The 20,554-nt window shown below is 40.1% G+C and overlaps 1 pseudogene; it reads left to right on the top strand.

Annotated features, from left to right (window-relative positions):
* Positions 1 to 17,542: 17,542 nt before the first annotated feature.
* On the top strand, positions 17,543 to 18,484 carry LOC119514679 (annotated as a pseudogene).
* The last annotated feature ends 2,070 nt before the right edge of the window (positions 18,485 to 20,554 follow it).

The raw sequence follows: 20,554 nt of genomic DNA, 5'->3' as shown, positions 1-20,554 counted from the left end.
CCCAAGAAATCTAATATCCTCTCAATTTATAATTACTGCTTGAGATTTTATGGACATCTCAGATTATTCAAAGCAAGGTAGCAAGTTTAGTTTATTTCAAGTTTCTTCCTATGTCTACGATGCTCTTTGTGTATTTGCATCAATGTCGAGTTTGGTTACTTTGTCTCCACCCTTGGTAAACCCTAGGTTCTGACTTTTTTCCCATAGCACAGACACAGAAGGAAATGGAATCAGCAGATAAAGTAAAAAAAAACATAAAAAGGCCTAGATAGACTAAAGGTAATATAATTATATGATTAAACTGTATAAAAATTTTTGTTTTAGAAGATAAAGGAAAATCCAAAGTGTTTGGCAGGAAACCCTATCAGGAGCATTACATCATGATTTTTCTTCACACTGCAGCAAAACTTTTCTGGTGTGTATTCTCGAGCTCTTCTTTGCATTTTGTATTCCTTTGTTTTATCTTTCAGTATATTGTATACAACTTATTCTCTTTCCCTTTATTATAAATATTATTATATTTTGTCCTTGAATAAGGAAAGTACTTTCAGAGAGATTTCCAAAAGGATAGAATGCTAGATAGTTGGCATTTGTGATTGATCAGCATGCAAATAATTTTCCTACTTTTTTGGATTCAAAGATAAGAAAAAAGCAGAGCAAAGCTTCCTGCTATGAATTCCACCAACTCTCCCAAGTACAGCCACGAGATGCAGCCTCAACCAATTAAATGCTCCCACCCAGGATGTTGAATCTTGAAGAATTGATGCAAATGATCAGACAGTCCAAAATGTTCTTCAGTGACTGTGACAGAAGTACCAGATCTCAGCTATGCTGAGGGTGCCTGGGGCTGGCCCAGCAGGCAGTAGACACACCAGAGCCCAGGGTAGCTGGGCTCAGGCAGGTGGTTCCTGAGTGTGAGCTCAACATTACTGCCCTCAGTTTCCTTCTGTTTTCTGAGATTTTCTCCTGCCTCCTCATTGATTCTGAGAACTCATTAATATTCCAATAAATTATTGTACTCTTTTCAGTTAACCAGAGTTGGTCTCTGTTGTTTGGGGTTGGGCCAGGGCACAGCTCTGATCAGGAGAAGGTCTCCAGAGTCAAAGTCCCCACTGGACTCTGAGTTATGTGACATGAGCATGAAAAGGTTTATCCTTTACTTTGTATCCACTAACAAAGATTGAAAATTGTAATAGCAATAATGGTAGCAAATAATATATATTGAGAGATTGTTCTACAGCAGGCTCTGTGCTAGGACTTTACCTGCATCAACTCATTGAATACTCACAATGAAGATGGTAAAATGAAGCAGGGGGAGAGAGACCAAGAAAATGGAGCATAGAGAAGAGTGGAAGTTAGTACCCCTGGAACAACTAATTAAAACCAGGAATAACTAGTAAATAATCTGGAATAACTTCTGTGGGACAACTGTGATTGTCCACACATTGCACACTAACCTGGATTAGGAGGAATGCCTGAGATTGCAGCATAAAATCTGTAAGTAGAAACTGTAGACTGGAGCCAGGAGCTGCCCCCATGACCCCCACCACTACAGCAGCCCAATCTGCAAAACCTCACTGTGATGGAGAGCAGCACTCTCTGAAAAAGTGAATATACCTCAGTCCAGCTCCAACCAGGGTTTTAATTAACAGACATGGACTGCTCAATACAAGTTACAAATCCCCAACAATCAGAGAGAGACTTTTAGTGATGACTGACCTTAAAGAGCTGGAGGACTTCTCTATACTGGAAGAGGGAACTGAGAGGATCAGGTGCTATGTCTGGCTGGTGGGTAAAACTGGGAGGGCTGTGGATTGGCCCTGAAAAGGGGCTTTCTGCCTCTTTTTCTCTCTCTCAACCTGGGAGTCTCATTGAAGAAAGTCTCAGCCATTTTCAGTTCAAAGCTCTCTGACCCAGACAAGGATGGAGATAGCAGAGTCAGAGAAACAAAGAGCCTATTTAAATGCTGATGATCACTCCCTAGGGGATGTGTCTTCCCTAAGAGGAAGGAGGGGTGTCCAGCCCTACTACTGGCCTCCCATTCAGAACCAGACTCAAGAGCCTGGGGGAAAACAGCCAAAACAGAAACTAAGGAAGCCATACCTGCTTACACCAGTCAGGAGTGACACGCTGACAGGCATCACCTGCTGGGAAGGTAAGGAAAAGCAGAGTGGCTGGAGGACTCACAGGGTATGTCAATATTCTAAGACACACACCCTCAGGGAAACCTGATACTGAATATTGTCCCCTTCTGAGACCTGAGCCTGTTCTGCTCTGAGAAAACCTGATTTGGGTAACCAAGGAAACCAAATGCCTAGACAAAAGAAAACTACAACCTACATTAAGAGAAATGAAGTTATGGCCCAGTCAAAGGGACAAAGTTACACTTCAACTGAGATACAGGAATTGAAACAATTCAAAAAGTTTAGGGAAGATATGGTAAAAGAGTTGAAGTACATAATGAAAACACTGGGCATACATAAGGTAGAAATCAAAAGTTAGAAAAAACAACTGGCAGAATCTATGGAAATTAAAGGCACAACACAAGAGATAAAAACACAATGGAAACATGCAACAGTTCTCAAGAGGCAGAAGAAAGCATATGAGACCCCACCTCAGGAGTTGGAGAACAAGACACCTGAAATCCTACACAGAAAAGAACAGTCAGGGAAAAGAATGGAAAAATATGAGCAACATCTCAGGGATGTTAATGACAACATGAAATGTATGAATGCACATGTCCTGGGTGTCCCAGAAGGAGAAGAGAAGGGAAAAGGGGCAGAAGCAATAATAAAGGAAATAATCAATGAAAATTTCCCATCTCTTATGAAAGACATAAAATTACAGATCTGAGAAGCACAGCATACCCCATACAGAATAGATCTGAATAGACCTATGCCAAGACACTTAATAATCAGATTATAAAATATCAAAGCCAAAGAGAGAATCCTGAAAGCAGAAAGAGAAAACTGATCCATCACATACAAAGGAAGCGTGATAAGACTATGTGTGGATTTCTCAGTAGAAACCATGGAGGCAAGAAGGAAGTGGTGTGATATATTTAAGACACTGAAAGAGAAAAACCACTAACCAAGAATCCTATATCCAGCGAAACTGTCCTTCAAATGTGGGGGAGAGTTTAAAATATTCTCTGACAAACAACGAGAGAGTTTGTGAACAAGATACCTGCTCTACAGGAAATACTAAAGGGAGCACCACAGACAGATAGGAAAAGACAGGAGTGAGAGGTTTGGAACACTATTTTGGGTGATGGTAGTGCAGCAATGTAAGTACACTGAACAAAGATGACTGTGAGTATGGTTGAAAGAGGAAGGCATGTGGGACACCAGAAGGAAAAAGGAAATATAAAGACTGGGACTGCATAACTCAGTGAAACTTATTGCAAACTATATGCTACAGTTAGTAGCATTTTAACATTCTTTCATCAACAGTAACAATGGTGCTATACCAATACTATGAGTCAATAATGGGGGGGATGTTAGGGGTATGGAGGATTTGAGTTTCCCTTTTTGTCTTTATTTCTTTTCTGGCATAATGAAAATGTTCTAAAAATTCAAAAAATATTAATTGAGGTGTTGGACATAGAGTGCTCAACAATTGTGATAAAATGTACAAATATGTTTTTATATGAGGGAGAACAAATGAATGTCAACCTTGCAAGGTGTTAAAAATAGGGTGGGATTGGGGGAAAATAAAATCAGTGCAAACTAGAGACTATAATTAACAGAAACACTGCATTAGGCTTCCTTTAATGTAATAAAGGCAATAAACCAAAGCTAAATGCATATAACATGGGGACATAAGTGAGGGGTATGAGACTCTTGGCATTGGTGATGCTGTCTGATTCTTCATTCTACTTTAGTTTAATGCTATCTTTCCTTCTGTTGCTTCCTAGCTGCCATTTTCCTCTTTTTTTCTTTTTCTTTTGTCTTTCTACCTTCTTTGACTCTTCCTCCTACTTCATGGAAGAAATGGAGAGGTCCTTATATAGATAGGGGTGATGGTGGTCAATACATAAATACATTACTTTACAGGGAACCATCAATTTTTTACTTAAGATGGAATGTATGGTGTGTGAATAAAACCATCTTAAAAATGGGTTGATGAAGAAATCTTGAGGGCACTATATTGAGTGAAATAAGTCAGACACATAAGGACAGATCAGGGTCTCACTGATATGAACTAATTATAATATGTAAAGTCATAGACATGAAATCTAAGCTACCAGGATATAAAACAAGGCTAAAAAATGGGGAGCAATTGCTTATTATGAGCAGAAGGTTCAACTAGGTTGAACCTAAATGTTTGGAAATAGACACAGATGATGATAATATGTTGTTAGAATAACTAACAGTGCTGAACGGTGTATGAATATGGTGGAAAGGGGGAATCTCAGAATCATGTATGTCACTAGAAGGAAAGTTGGAGGTTAAAAGGTGGGAATGTATAAAACAGCGAATCCTGTGGTGGGCAATGTCCTTGATTAACTGTACAAATATTAGAAATTTCTTTCATGAACTAGAGCAAATGTGTGACATCTAACTAGAAGTTAATAGTAGAGGGTCATATAGGGAAAAATGTACCTACTGCAAACTATATAATACCGTTAGTAGTATTTTAACATTCTTTCAGCAACAGTAACAAATGTACTATACCAATACTATCAGTCAATAATGGAGGGGGTGGGTGGTTAGGGGTGTGGGAGTATTTGAGTTTCCTTTTTTGTCTTTATTTCTTTTCTGGAATAATGAAAATATTCTAAAAATTGAAAAAACAATTAATTGTGGTGATGGATGCACATTTGTAAGATGGTACCATGGGCAATTGATCATGCACTTTGGATCTTTGGATAATTGTATGGTATGTGAACAATCTCAATAAAATAGTTGGTAGGAAAAGAGATTAACTGTCATTAGAAAATTTCCTTAAGTTGTTCTAACATTCTCAAAATGTGATGTTTCAGATATGTAAAAAACAAGAAACTCCAGGCTTCATGCTATCCAGTAATTGGCAACCACAAATTTCATCAAACTCTTTCCTAAATGATGAATGAATCCTACTTAGTGAATTGTAATTATAAGTCAGTGGAAAAAAATAGATTACAATTTTATTCAGAATAATCAATTTTCCTCCTTGGTTAGTCATGTGAATTTTTAAAAGCCAGGAATAAGGGAACTTTTTCAAGAAGAAAATGTCATGCTTCAGGGGAAAAAAACACATAATCAAATGGCAGGGGCTTTGTAGAGTAGAAAGAGCACTGACTGGGACTCTGAGGGTATGAATTCTAGCACCTGCTTGGTTCATACTTGTATAAGTCACTTAAGCTACCTGAGCCTCATTTTCTTTGCCTGTAAAGTGAGTAAAATTAGATGCTATCTAAAATCACATACAGACTTTAATTTCTGTAATTCATTGAAACTAAGACCCCAGAAGTAATGACAAGGTAAATAGTTTTAATTTTTAATCAGGGAAATGTTATAATGTTTTACATATTCACAAAACAAAGCAAACAAAAATCACTATGTAATTACCAGAATAGCTAAAATAAAAAAGACTAACAATACCACATGTTGACAAGAATATCAAGCAACTGGAACTCTCATGCATGGTTGGTGGGGATTTAAAATGTTTTAACTATTGCAAAAAAAAAAAAAAATCTGGCAGTTTCTTATAACACTGTCTCAGCAATTCCACTCCTAAGTAAATACCCAGAGGAATGAAAATATATGTCCATAAAAAGACATGTAGCGTGACAACTATAACTCAGAGCTAGAGCTCAGCAGATATGAATGTCAGTATTAGCACATACAGCAACAGTTAAAAAAGCTGAAAAAGAGTCCAGACATCAATTAGAGATATGAATGAAGCAGATCTGGGTAGGACTAGGGCAAATCAGGCCAAAGGGTAAAGGACGATACTGACTGTGTTTTAAAACTTCCACTTCCATGTGAGACCAAGGGAAGAGATGTTTATTTGGTGCAGGATCTATATTTCCTAAACAATGTAACTCATACAGTGTGCTCAAATACCATAATTACATGGAACTTTGAACAGGATGTGATACCTGGTAGGTTTGTATAGGTTAGTGTGAAATAGTGACACATTCCAAAATAATTTGGGGAGAGAGTAAACATATCTATGCAGGGCCCCCCTGAGAAGCAGGGGGGAAATGCAGAAGTGTTGGACTTCCTCACCTGGATTGTTGCAGATGTTCTCACAAACATTGAGGACTGACTGTTAGGTTATGGCAGTTTGGCAAGCTTCATGGGGCTTGCCCTTATGAAGCTCATTACTGCAAAGGAGAAGCTAAAAACTGCTTATAATTGTGCCTAAGAATCTCCCCCTGAGTACCTCTTTGTTGCTCAGATGTGGCCCTCTCTCTCTAGCTAAGCCAACTTGGCAGATGAACTCACTGCCACTCCCCCTACGTGGGACCTGACACCCAGGGGTGTAAATCTCCCTGGCAATGCAGGATATGAGTCCCATGGGTGAATCTGAACCTGACATCATGGGATTGAGAACATCTTCTTGACCAAAAAGGGAAAGCAAAATGAAACAAAATAAAGTTTCATTGGCTGAGAAATTCCAAATGGAGTTGAGAGGTCACTCTGGTGGGTGTTCTTATGCACTATATGGATAACCATTTTTAGGTTTTAATGTATTGGAACAGCTAAAGTAAATACCTGAATCTATCAAACTCCAACTGAGTAGCCTTGACTCTTGAAGATGATTGAATAACAATGTAGCATCAAAGGGGTAACAATATGATTGTGAAAGCTGTGTGGATCACACTGCCTTTATCCAGTGTATAGATGGATGAATAGAAAAATGGGGACAATCACTAAAAGAAAAATAGGGTGGAAGGGTGATTTGAGTGTTCTTTTTTACTTTTATTTTTTATTGTTATTTTTACATTTTCTGGTAGAAGGAAAATGTTCAAAAAATAGACTGGGGTGATGATGGTACAATGAAGAATTGATTGTACACCATAGATGATTGTATAAGTGAATATATGTCAATAAAACTGAATTTAAAATATAAAAAATTAAAAAAATGAAGCAGGGGCTATTATTACTCCCATTATATCCAGAAGCAAACAGACATAAGGGATTAAGAAACTTGCCCAATGTCACTCAGGCATCAAGCTGTCAGTGCTGGTAGAAACCCAGGCAGTTCTGAACAAGAGCCCAAGCTTATCACAACCATGCTGCACCACCTAGAGCTCTTCCCACCCACTTTATCTTCTCCATTTTGTCATAGTAATAGGACTTCATGTAAAATGTAAGAAGTGCTTTTAACCTGCAGTGCCCCAAGGCATCAAATATAATTTTTGATTCTGACAACCAGTCCCCACACACAGGTCATGTCCCTTAAAAAGGTCTTTGATTTTTTCCTTTGCAGCAGGAATTACAGCATGCTCCTCTGACTGTTCCAGAGTCCCAAAGAGGCAAACTTCTATGGAAATAAACAAACATCAAACAAATGAGAGAAACAGAGGCTATTTATCCAGAATTAGCACTAGCATGGAGTCAGCCATCATTATTTGCATTTGGAAGAGACTCAAAAGCAAGCAGGGCAGTAAAAAAGCTTGATCCTGAGAAAAGGGGAAAGCCTCAGGTATGCTCTGATTGGCAGTTGTTGACATGGGGAAGCTGGAGGAGGGCTATAAGAATTTGGGCAACTTATGTGATTGGCTTGGGAAGCATATGGCTTTCTCTGATAGATCATGAGTTAGAAGCCAGAGGGAAAAATAAGGAAGCCGGCAGTCAGTTGGTGAAGTCCTGACCATTTTGGACCTATCACTGTAGAGGTTGTAGGTCAAGAGTTCTGTTGTCACATGTGGTCTCACCATTGGCTCTTCAGACTCGTGTTTTTCTTGCGTGCTTCCTCACAGTGTCCAATTCCTGCTGCTCTTGGCACCTTGTCTGGTGATTTGGGACTAAAGGTGTTTCCTAGTTCCACAGAAAATGTGCATTCCATAGCATATTCAGAAACTCCCGTTGTTTCCTGAGAGGTCTTTAAATCCCATCTTAAATCCCCAATACTGACCTCCTTTATGTGACAGCAAATGACCCTGGCTTTCCTTTTTCTTCCCTGGCCATTCCTTCCCACCTCCTTTGCTGATTTTCCCTCATCCACTGGAGGCCATGTTAGCATTTCTGGTCTTCCACCTTTCCTTTCTCTCTTCCCTTGCTCTGTGGAAGATCTCGCCTGTCTATGTGTCTTTAGATATCTTGTGTATTCCAATGTCTTCCAAATATATACCCCATCCAAGACATCTCTTCTGACCCAAGGTATATATCCAAATACCTGCTTGCTATCACCAGCTTATCTCTCAGGAACTAAAACTGTTTTCCATGTTAATCCATTATGCCCCCACCCCAAGTTACCCAAGTTAGAAACAGACATCCTTGATTTCACCCTTTCCTTTATCTGTAGGATCCAGTACACCATCTGGTTTTCATGAATTCACCTGATATTCTCTTTCTCTATCTCTTCTGTAATCATCCTAGTTCAGGCCACCCTTACCACTGCAGTGCCCTCCTGCTCCTGTTGGTCTCCAATCTGTGCTCCTCACAGCAACCAGAGGGACCCTCATTCAAGTTAAATAGACACCATTCCTCTACCATGCTTAAAATTCTTCAATGACTTCTCATTGTATTGCAAAGAAAACCAGGAGGTCTAACCATATCTTAGTCTGTCCCTATCTGCTCTCAGCATCACCATGACTCCCCCAGAGCCTTGCTCACTATACATGGTCACTGGCTTTCTTTCAGTCCTTAGACACACAGCTAATTTCCCACATTGGGGCCACTGAAGATGCTGTTTCTTTCTCCTGGAAGTCTCTTACACCAGCTTTCCAAATCACTGACACCCTCTCAGCCTTCTTGTCAAAGCTTAAATGTTTCAAATGTCTCTTTCTCAGAGAGACATTCCCTGACCAACCAAACTAAAGATTTCCCTGCCCAACCCCCCAATAATTCTCTGTATCCAATTATAGTTTCTTCAGTAATGGTTTATGATTGATTCCTTGGTTATTTTCTTTTTAATAATTTCTCCCAGTCTAGTTTGCAAGCCCATGAGGAGATACCAAAAAGGTCCTTCTTGCTCCTGGTGACATCCCCAGCACTAAGTATGATACTTCCATCAATAAATAACAAAGAAATAAAACAGAGGGAGAGGAAGGAAGGAGGAAAGAAGACCCTGGGCATGAGTGGAGCTCAGGTTGCTTTTGATGAGAGCTGCTAAATGAGTTATTCCCAAATGGGGAGATCAGGCTGTAAAGATTGAGTTAAAGAGCTTCATCAGGGGAACAAATGCAAACTCTACACAACAACTGGTTGGGATATCTGGGTATTAGCACCCAGTCAAATCTGACCATCCCATAATTGGGCCAGTAGAGGGTGTGTTATTGTCCTCTTTGAAAACTGGGGAAACTGAGTCTAGAACAATTCAATGAATTAACAGGGTCATCTAGTAATGGAACTAGTAACAGTCCTGAATTCATTCATAGCCCCTGCAGCACCGTGTCTATGGCATTACTCTCTGAAAGGAAGACTCCACACTGATCTGATGCTTCACAGCTGACAAGTATGAGGCTGGAGTCACTTTACTTGAAATCCCTTTGAAATCGTAACCTGTGAAAAGTTCCTGAGATTTATAGTTGATATTTTGCTAAATAAAAAAATGATAACAACAAATAGGTATTCTAAGCACCTTACAAATATTAATTTAATCCTTAAAAACATCCAATGAAATAAATATTATTTATATGCCGATTTGTCAGATGAAGAAACTGAGTCCAAAGGGGGTTAAATAGATTTCCCTGAGTCATGCATCTAGTCAGTAGCAAAAGTGGGATTTGAACCCAGGGATTCTAGCTCCAGAAGCCCTGCTCATAAACCATGCTGCCTCAATCTATTTCAAAACTTTGATATGGCTATCTGAACTTGGCTGTGCTACTAGGAGAACAGTGTCCAGCAGGGGACAGAGGGACAGACATGCTCTCCTTACAATTAACCTGAAGCCTCTCAGATCCACTCTCAGATCCCCACTCACAGGGGACAATGACTATCCATCCTGAGGACAACTGGGATGAGGACACAGTGGAGCCCCATCTGCTCTTCAAATAATTAAAATAACTGCAGTTACTAGAAAAGACCATGGGAGATCATTCAGATCATTCCTGTGTTCAAATAGTTGGAAGTCTGTCACCGGCAGAGGGAGTCCACCCACTCTGTAGTCCAAGGACAGAGCCAGTGCTGAGCATGGAGGTCACAGGGAGGCAGGATCCAGGAGAAAGTTGGGGACAACTTTTTCAAAGCCAAAGCATTCCACAGTAAATCAGCTTCTAATTAAGATGGTGAGATTCCCATTAAGGAAGAGATAGTAAAAATGACTAAGTGCTATCCAGACAGGTGTAGAGAGGGCATGGGGGGTGAATATAAAATCCCTCCATCTCTGAGTCAGTGGAGCTAGGACTTGGGTCTTGGATGAGTGGCTTGAGGGATCTATGGTTTGGGAGATACAAGCCCATACCCCCCACAAGAAACAGTGAGAGGGAAGTGAGTGAAAGGGAGAGGGTGGAGGTGACAATGATGGAGAAGGAGGGTGAATCTGGCTTACTCCTTGTGCCAGTTTGAATGTATTGTGTCCCCCCAAATGCCATTATCTTTGATGTAATCTTGTGTGGGCAGACATTATCAGTGTTGATTAGATTTGCATGGAAATGCACCCCACCCTACTGTAGGCGATAACTCTGATGAGATATTTCCATGGAGGCATGGCCCCACCCATTCAGGGTGGGCCTTGATCAGTGGAGCCATACAAATGAGCTGACAGGCAGAGGGAAATCAGTGCAGCTGAGTGATGTTTTGAAGAGGAACTACAGACAAGGGGGACACTTTGAAGAAAGCACAGGAGTTGCAGATGAGAGAAAGTTTGAAGATGGCCACTGAAAGCACTCTTGCTCTGGAGAAGCTGAGAAGGACAAATACCCCAAGTGCAACTAAGAGTGACATTTTTGAGGAACTGTAGCCTAGAGAGGAACGTCTTGGGAAAAAGCCATTTTGAAACCAGAACTTGGAGCAGATGCCAGCCACGTGCCTTCCCAGCTAACAGAGTTTTTCTGGACACCATTGGCCATCCTCCAGTGAAGGTACCCAATTGCTGATGTGTTAACTTGGACCCTTTATGGCCTTAAGACTGTAACTGTGCAACCAAATAAACCCCTTTTATGAAAGCCAATCCATCTCTGGTGTTTTGCATTCTGGCAGCATTAGCAAACTGGAACACTCCTTGTAAACAAGACTCATTTCCCAAGGCCCATACTTACAGATATCACCACTGGAGCAATTACCCATGTTCACCTTGAGAAGCTGTCTTGGGATTACCTCTCCAAGGTCTCCCCAAAGCTAATAAATAGGCATGATGTGGTCTAGGTTCAGTCCTTCCTTTGTGAATTGAGGCTCAGTCACCAGCTCCCAGGCCTCCCAGCCTTTACAGGCACCCAGAGCCTTAAATCTCTTGTAGTCTGGTCTTTTGTAGGAAGTGAAGATCAGTCACCAATTGCCCTGCTTCTCATCTTTATCCTATTCCAGCCCCAAGTCCCAGGACCTACTCAGGGAATGATGTCTTAGGGTCCTTTATGTCCTGTGAATTTTCATCAGATGGAGGAAAAAGTAAAACTAGGGAAGTCAGAGCAGCACAGAGAAGCACACACATGCTCTCTCTCCTCCTTTTCTTACTACTCTCTTCCCAATTTTCTCTCTCACAAACATACTCATATTCTTAGACAATCTTCATAGACTCTTATTCATTAATATTTGAGGGTAATACAACTCCTCCAACCTTCTCAGCACTCTACAATTCTCAAAGTGATGTCAGGTGCCCTGTTGCATGTGACTGTCACAACCTGCAGGAAAGGCTTTCTTGGTGAGATGGGGATGCCCTGGGAGGTCATGTGGTCTATTCAAGGTCACAGAGCTAGGGTGCAAGAGGAGGTACTAAAACCCATTTCCAATGCCAAATTTGGAACTTTTAAGTGCTGCCCCACCCTCTTTACCTCTCTCCACCCAGCCATGCAGCATCAGGTTTGTCCGTAAGACTGTCTGACCATACAAGTATTTGTAATGTATTGTCTTAGACTCAGAGCAGTGTTTCCCAAAGTTCACGACCAGAATTACTGAGGTTTTGCTGAAAAGGTTCTCATTCTCACACCTGAGATCCTGAACTGGTGTTTCAAGGAAAGGGACCAGAAAATCACATTTTTGTTTAAAACAAGCATTTCAGGTGATTCTGATGCACACTGAAGTGTGGGAGATGCTTGCTTTGAAGGTTAATAAGCACATTATCCATTTCCTTGGGTGTCCTCTGTTTTTCCCAGCTCTGTTATGTGCCTCCTACCCTCTCTATTTCAGGAAGATATCCCAGGCACCAGCCTGTTGAAGGAAGTGGATTCTGAGAGGGTCTACAGAGGTGGACAATCTCCACCTCCATGACTGAAACAGAGAAGGCAGCCAGGTGAGCTCAGGTTGGGGTCCCTGCAGGGGTTAGCTTGGTACTTCTCTTTCTTCCTAAGGTCACTCTGGGGATATTGAGTGATCTCTGAGATCAGTCCATCAGCCCCCACTGTTTGTTTTTCTGAGAGGCAAGCAGTTCCCATTGTGGCTTCCTTCCTCACAGTGCCAGGCTAACATAAAGCCACTAAACCACTTCATGGTCTTGAGAATTTCTCTTGGGCTCAAAGCCTGACATAAGTACTTTCAGAATTGAAATGAGATCATTTAAGGTGTAGAACCACAGGAGAACTTTATGGGTAACAATAGGGAAAGCTGTACATATAGAAGTTTCTAGAGTGTGTGCTAAAGGACACTCCTAAGCTCATTCAGATGGGAAAGGAACACAATTATGCTATCATTTGCAATGTTAGTGTTAAAAGAGACCTTAACCATCACCTACTTCCACTAAACACTAGAGTCTGCTCTGAAACAACCACTCAGCCCATGGATCATGCATGAGTTTGGATGCCTTCCAAGAGGGGGAACTCATTTCCTCAATGGCCTTCTTCATGGACACAACATTTATTCTGCTGACAGCCAGCCTGTCTCATCTCTGACTTTATTTTTATTTCCAGTCTCCTAACCTGAACAATCCATATCCCTTTGTACAGATATCCCATAATAATATGTTCCCCTCTCTCTTCCATCTCCCTGTAGACAGCACCAAGTGGCCAGCAACAAGGGAGTCTCCAATCCCTGCAGACATGGGTGGGCTGAGGCTGCTGCTGGGAGTGTGGGGCAGAGTGAGACCCTGATGGAGGTGAGACTGGGTGTCCTAGGGACATCTAAGAATTCCATTTTTTACATTTTGTCTGATTATATTTGGAAGATAAATTTCTAGAACTAGAATTGTCCCATTAAATGCATGCCCTTTTAAAAAAGAGCTTATGAAATATATTGCCAAATTGCCCACCAAAATATTTTCCCTGATTATATTGACTCTGCAAATGTAAAAAAGTTGCCATTCATCCAGATCCAATGATACCTAGTGATACCATACCTGGTTCAAAGTGTATTGATTTTTAAGGTTTTCTGGCTGAGTATGAATTGTTTGTTGATGTCACCTACCATAATCTTATGAGTTTGGTCATTTTATTATTAATCACAATTCTTTTCTAATTAAGCTATTATCTCTTTCTCTAGCATATGATAAATATTATTCCTATTTTGTCACTTGTTTTTTTTCCTACTCATTTTATGATAGGAAACTATTTAACTTTCATGAAGTGTAGTGTAGCATAATTTTAAATTTTCTTCCTACTTTTGATGCCATTCTTATGAAGACTTTCCCCACAATAAAGATTATGTATAACCATCACCCCACATTTGTATATGTACTATTTCATGGGGCAGAAGAAATCAGAGATGATATATACATTCCTCCCTTCTAAAAATCCCACTGCAAATAAATGTAAAAACAATTAAAACTACAAGTTTGTTCAACAGGAATATGTGAGGAATCTCTGGGTGACATGGAGTAGTGGAATTAGAATGAGAGACAAGCTATGACATTCCACTAAAGATTCAGTGGATTCAGCAGAGGCAAAGGGTAGGACTCTAGGGGGAAAAGTTGGTGATTCTCCTCAATAAGGTCCTGGAAAATCAAGTCAGAAGCATCAGGGACTGGGATAAGAAAGAGTCAGTGGAGAGAGGGAAGGACAACTTGAAATATTTCCAGAACTTCCCCAGGGCATAAAGCAAGAGGGAACTGACTGCAGCTTTCCTCCCTTCACTCTCTTTCTTGAAGACAAGGGGAAGCCGAGAAATGATGGAGCAGACAGAGAACAGGTGCAGTGCCCGGGAGAGCGTCCGCCACATCAGCATGCCGGTAGGGGGCTCCCAGGTTCTCCTTCATTCTTACCTAGTCATTTGTCACCATTATCTCTTTATTCTTTTCCTTTGTGTTCTGGTGGACTTGTTGACCTGATATTCCAAAAACTGATTCTGTTTCTGCACTACTGAAACTTCTCTTTACTTCTCCATCATATTTTTAAATGCGAGTGATCTTATTTTTCACCAAAGGCAATCTTCCTTGATAGCAGGTCAATGTCTTTTGATAGGTGCAATATCCCTTTGCTATTGAGATCATGAATTAATTTGTAAAGTTTTCTCCTTTTCCATAAAGAAAGTCTTCTACACAAGGCAATCTTTCATCAACTATCTGGAGTAATGCCCTTCTTTATAGTATTGGGCCTGTTCAAGTGACTATCAATCTAATCTGTCTATTCATTTTCAGTGAGGCAGGTTGGGATTTGATATGGGCTTTTGAAGGGTGAATGGGGCAGAATTCCCCAAATGAAACACCAAGTTTATCCAAATAGTTATAGCATAAATTCAAAGGAGTATATGAGAAATAAAATAATGAATGAAACAAAATTCTCATATGCTGACAGGAGACATAATTTTTTGTATAAAAAGACACTTCTTAAGTCAGGTAAATCAATAAATGGAGAAAAAACACTGAACACTGAGAAGAGCTTGGGAAATTTTCAAATTTCCAATTTAAAAAAATGTCCTAAAGGCAATGAAACAAAGTTATTCACCAGGAAAAAAAATACAGTATAAATGACAATATTGACTTGGAAAAGGTTCCCCCAGGTCCATTACTGAGTGAATAAAAAGACTGGATAAAAAAAAAAAAACACCTAAAGTTGTTCACCTGTGTTTGCTCTGAAAGAATGTGGGATGGTTTGTAATTTCTTTAAATTAAAATTTTTGTTATTGATTTTGTAACTCATACTGGCAACTTTTTGTTTCTAAACAATAGACTGAAATATAGTAAAAAGATATTTTTATTTGGAAAAATAAATCCACAGAATGTCTTTAAAATTTATATCTTAAGCTATTGAAGATTTTTTCAAAATTCTAAATATTAGAAATTGATGATAATGAGGAAGCCAGTGGAAGCCGAATCATACCAAAAGTGGATAAGGAGGATAAGGATGGCACATGCAAAGAAGAAACTGTAGAGCAGCCTCATTTAAAAATATGACAACAAACCTAAATAAAGAATTAGGAAATCAATTTCAGTAGTTTATACCAGGAATCCAGGTATGGTTCAATAAAACAAAGACTATTAATGTAATACACCTTGATAGGTACTGAAAAAGCATTTGATTAAAAATGCCACAGGCATAGCTGATTTCTAAATTACTATTGGTAAAATACAAATAGAAGGATAAAGTACTAATATATACATCTGCTTAAAATGTTTGAAGGCTCTTTAATGAACCCACTTAAAGTTTTAAAACCTTAGCAAGTCTCCTGTAACAGTTGGCCTCTCTTGCTGCAGAAACCTCAACATCTCTGCTTGTCCTCTTCATTCCGGCTATACTGGCCATATTTATTCTTTCAACACAGTATGCCATTTCCAGGCCTCAGAGTCTTTGCATTATACATGTCTCTGCAATGCTCTTTTCCCAGTGATTTACGAGACAAGATTTTTTTTGTCCTACATGTTGTAACAAAAAAGACACCAAAATATGAATATTGGTTATGTGTCTATATATGATAGAATTCAATATAATTTATTTATATTTCCTCATTTTTATTTTTATACCTGAATTTTTTATTTTGTATGCATTAGATTTTCAAAGAAGAAAAATATACCTTAAGCTGTTTTAGACTTTAGTATATTTGAGATGTGTTTGGTAAGATATAAAACATTGATCTTTATCCCCCAGAGTGTTAGACAGTAGTCCCAGGGCCATTTATTGTATAATATAACATTTGCCTACTGATTTAAAGTGCTACCATAGTCAACCACTAAACTGTACCTGCACTTGGGTCTGTGTCTGAAGTTCCTATCCAGTTGTCTCCATCTGTCCCTTCTGGCACCAGCATCTCACTGATTTAGTCCTCGATCTGGAGCAGAGCAATGTCACTGTTATTACTCTGTTTTTCCCACATTTTCTTATGCTCATGCTTACTGTTACACAATTTAGAAAGTTCTTTGTTTATCAAAGAAAGGTCTTTGCTTTCCAAAAGGCAAAATTTGAGGTTAATTCAGGAGCACATGCACCTAAAGCAATATTTAAATCCTGAATCTTGATATGTGTATCCATTCATTGGACTTTCATTTTGTGTCCCTCTGGATAATTTGAAGTCTTGCCTGATTCCTGTTCATCTCTTAATGCTTCAATTACTTTGTTGATAATGTGCATGGGATTTTTTTGTATTATATTTTACCCTAATTCTTGTGTACACATAATAATAATAAGGATTATTTTTTGAGTGTTCACTTCATGCCAACTGTTTGTGTGAAGTGTTTTATTACTTAATTTTATCCTTGTCCAAATCCATTTTGCACATGAAGAAAGCAAGTCTTAAAAAGTCTTGAGGTTTCATCACTAGAAAGTGGCAAAGCTCAAAATTGAAATCAGCAGTTGACAATGTATCTTCATGATGGCACTCTGGCTTACAGGGAATGTTTGAACTTGGGGTTGATTCATTTTGTAATTGGCCATTTATTGACTCCTTTTATATATAATGGCATTTGCTTAGGTTTCCCAGATCATCATTTCAGCATATAATGGTCATTTTTCCTTCTCCTTTCAAATATTTTTTTTACTTTTTTCCTCTTGTCCAATTGCACAATAACCACTTGTTAGAATGCACACACCAGTTAAAAATATAATTTAAAAACCTGTGCAATCTCATGACATGTAAAGGCAATGTGTATTCTTAAACACTTCAGGGTATAGCAAGATGATGAGATTTAAAATAAGTTATAGATATAAACCCTATAATATTGAATATGCCGGATTAGAAGTGCTGAAATGATTACTTCCATGTTATAGTTTTGTATTCATTGTTACTTTCAGTGCTTATATGAAAAATTATGAAGTTTAGTCTAGGATATTTTTGCTAAGAAAGTTGATTTTGTTTATATGAATGTCCTTATTCAGGTGAAGGCATTTAGTAAATATCTGCTGGTGTGAACATTTCAGACTCTTGGTGAAATGGATGGTGGCAACTGGACTGGGGACTCTGAGTTCCAGCTCCTGGGGCTCTCAGAGAATCCCAAGCACCAGCGGATCCTGTTTTGAATGTTCGTGTCCATGTACCTGGTCACAGTGGTGGGCAATGTGCTCATCATCCTGACCATTGGCTCTGACTTCCACCTGCACACGCCCATGTACTTCTTCCTGGCCAACCTCTCTTTCGCCGATCTCTTCTTTGTCACCAACACAATCCCCAGGGTGCTGGTGAACCTTCAGGCCCAGAACAAAGCCATCTCCTATTCAGGATGCCTGACACAGCTCTATTTCCTGGTCTCCTTGGTGGCCCTGGACAACCTCATCCTGGCCGCCATGGCATATGATCACTATGCAGCCATCTGCCACCCCCTTCACTACACCACAACCATGAGTCCTGGGCTCTGTGCCCTGCTCCTGGTCTCGTGTTGGTTTTTCTCTATCCTCTTCAGCTTCATCCACATACTCCTCATGACCAGGGTGACCTTCTGTGGCTCCCGGAGGATCCACTACATCTTCTGTGAGATGTATGTCCTGCTGAGGCTCACATGTTCCAACACCCAGTTCAACCACCTACTGCTGATTGCCACAGGCTGCTGCATCTTCCTTACCCCCTTAGGGTTCATGATCTTGTCCTATGTCTGGATTGGCAGAGCCATCCTCCAAATACCCTCAGCATCTAAGAAGTACAAAGCCTTCTCCACATGTGCCTCCCATCTGGCTGTAGTCTCCCTCTTCTATGGGACCCTTGGCATGGTGTATCTGCAGCCCCTCCACACCTACTCCATGAAGGACTCTGTAGCCACAGTGATCTATGCTGTGGTGACCCCCATGATGAACCCTTTCATCTACAGCCTGAGGAACAAGGACGTGTACTGGGCCCTGGGAAGGCTCCTCCTGGGGAAAGCCTTTCAGAGGATGATGTAAGGGTAATTTTGGGAAGATTGCATTGAAGTGGAGATGGGACAATTCTACCACCATGTGCAAGGCTTGACCTAGACCTTGAAGGACAGGTAGAGTTGAAGTGATTTGACATTCATTCAGTCATTCATTCCCTCATTTAATTGATAGTGCCTGAGCACCATAGGGCTTATATATACTGGGTTACAAACAATGGATCAGAAGCTCACAATCTACTGAGGAAGAAGAGAATTGCAAGGCAATGTCATGACACCAATGGGTGTGCTCTTGGCAAGATTTAGGGCAGCCAAGGCAGGAAGCCTGGTCTGGCATCTTAGTGGTGGAGGTTTGGAGAAGGTGTCCCTGTGGTGGTGCGAGCCGAGCTGAAGAAAGGCAGAAGAATTATGCTGGAACAGTGGTAGGGTGAGGAAAGCAAAGTGATAAGCAAAGATGTAGAAGTGAGTGCTCTCATTTGGAGATCAGACAGCCTGGGTCCTTATCCCAGCTCTGTGCTGCACAAGTTATGTTCTTGGATGTCATCTGACCACCCTCAGCCCTCTTTTCTTATCTTAATTGAAAATAAAGCATATTTGTCTCAGAGGGACTCCATGTGGATCACATGACATAAGGTGCAGAAGCCCTTTGCAGAGAGTCTGGGGGAACTATGGGCAGAGGCAGGGACACAGGAAACCACCTGGTGTGTCAGGGGAACATCTAGGTTGGTGCTTATGGATTGTCATTTGTGACACATTAGCAGAAAGTGATGAAGCTGAGAGACACCGAGATATTTTTGACAGGCCTTGAATGCCATGTTAAGGTGCTTGGAATATATTCTGTAGGTAATGAGATACCTCAGAGTTGTTTATGAGTTTTAATTTTTATTATTTTTATTAAATTACATGCATTTGTTTTAGAAATATCAGAAGTGAAAATAAGCAAAAAATAATTACCTGTATTTCCACCATGCAAATACAGCTATTTTCTCATTTGATGTTATTTTTAGGCTTTGGTCTCTGTTTATATACTTTTTAAAAATTGAATTCAAATTTGTTTTGCTACTTACTTATTCATTTAACACTACTATAATCTTTTCATGTAAATAAATATTCAGCTACAAAATAATTTAATGCCTGCAAAGTATCCCATATAAAATTTAATGTCCATATTACAATTTATTTAAGTAATTTACTATTACTCCATATTTAGTTGTTTTCCTTTTTTCCCATTGGATACAAGATGGTAGTAAATGTTCCTATATGTACATCTTTATTCGTTTGATTATGTCCAAAAGCAAACTTCTAATATGAAATTGGTGGACTGAAAGTTTTTATTTTTAGGGCTTTGGTACATTTTACTCCAATTGCTCTCTTAAAAGTTTATTCCAAACTACTCTTTCACCAAGAGGGGCACAAGCACTTGTTTGGTCTTGTTTGTGATGATTTGCTTTGTGAGATGTGGAAGGAGAGGATGCTCAGACAACTTTTAGGGAAAATGGTCAAAAGCAAAAGTAACATTGTTCTTCTTGAGTAACATTTTGCCAGTTAACATTGTCCAAAAAGGGGATGGGATTAGATTTCTGGCATGTAAAATTTTGGAAGCAGATAACCAATAAAAATAAAGTCCAGCATCTGACATGTTGGCCTCAGATGAGCCATGCACCTGAAAAACAAGCTTCCTCTCCCTTGTCATGATGGTGGAAGGTGCTAGAAGAAGGGGAACTGGCCAGAGGCAGGGGCTGCTGCAGTAAGGGTCTCATCCCTGCCTGGTGGGAGGGCAGGAGTCCCATAGGAGTCCAAGTCTGGTCCACAAGGAGTCACTTCCTCCACACCCACCCAGAAGGGGGCATCCAGATTAGTGGATCGATCTGCCCTAGGCAGATCAGGGGACAGAGGCGGAGTGGCAGGTGGGGACCCTGCTCCCTTCTTTGTCCTTTAAAATCCTGAGTGTTAATGGTGCTTAATTTGGCCTTTGAGCTCTGGCCTATTGTGGTAACTGTAGCTACTGCAGGGAAGGCAGGCATTACCCCATGGGCTAGTTAAGAGGCCTGAAACCTAAGCTCTGCTCGCATGTCCTGGGGAGGAAAAAAACAAGAGTAAT

Source organism: Choloepus didactylus, chromosome 18 (genome assembly GCF_015220235.1).
Source record: "Choloepus didactylus isolate mChoDid1 chromosome 18, mChoDid1.pri, whole genome shotgun sequence".
NCBI lineage: Eukaryota > Metazoa > Chordata > Mammalia > Pilosa > Megalonychidae > Choloepus > Choloepus didactylus.
The sequence above is the reverse complement of the archived record's forward strand: the minus strand, read 5'-3'. Positions and strand labels throughout refer to the sequence as shown.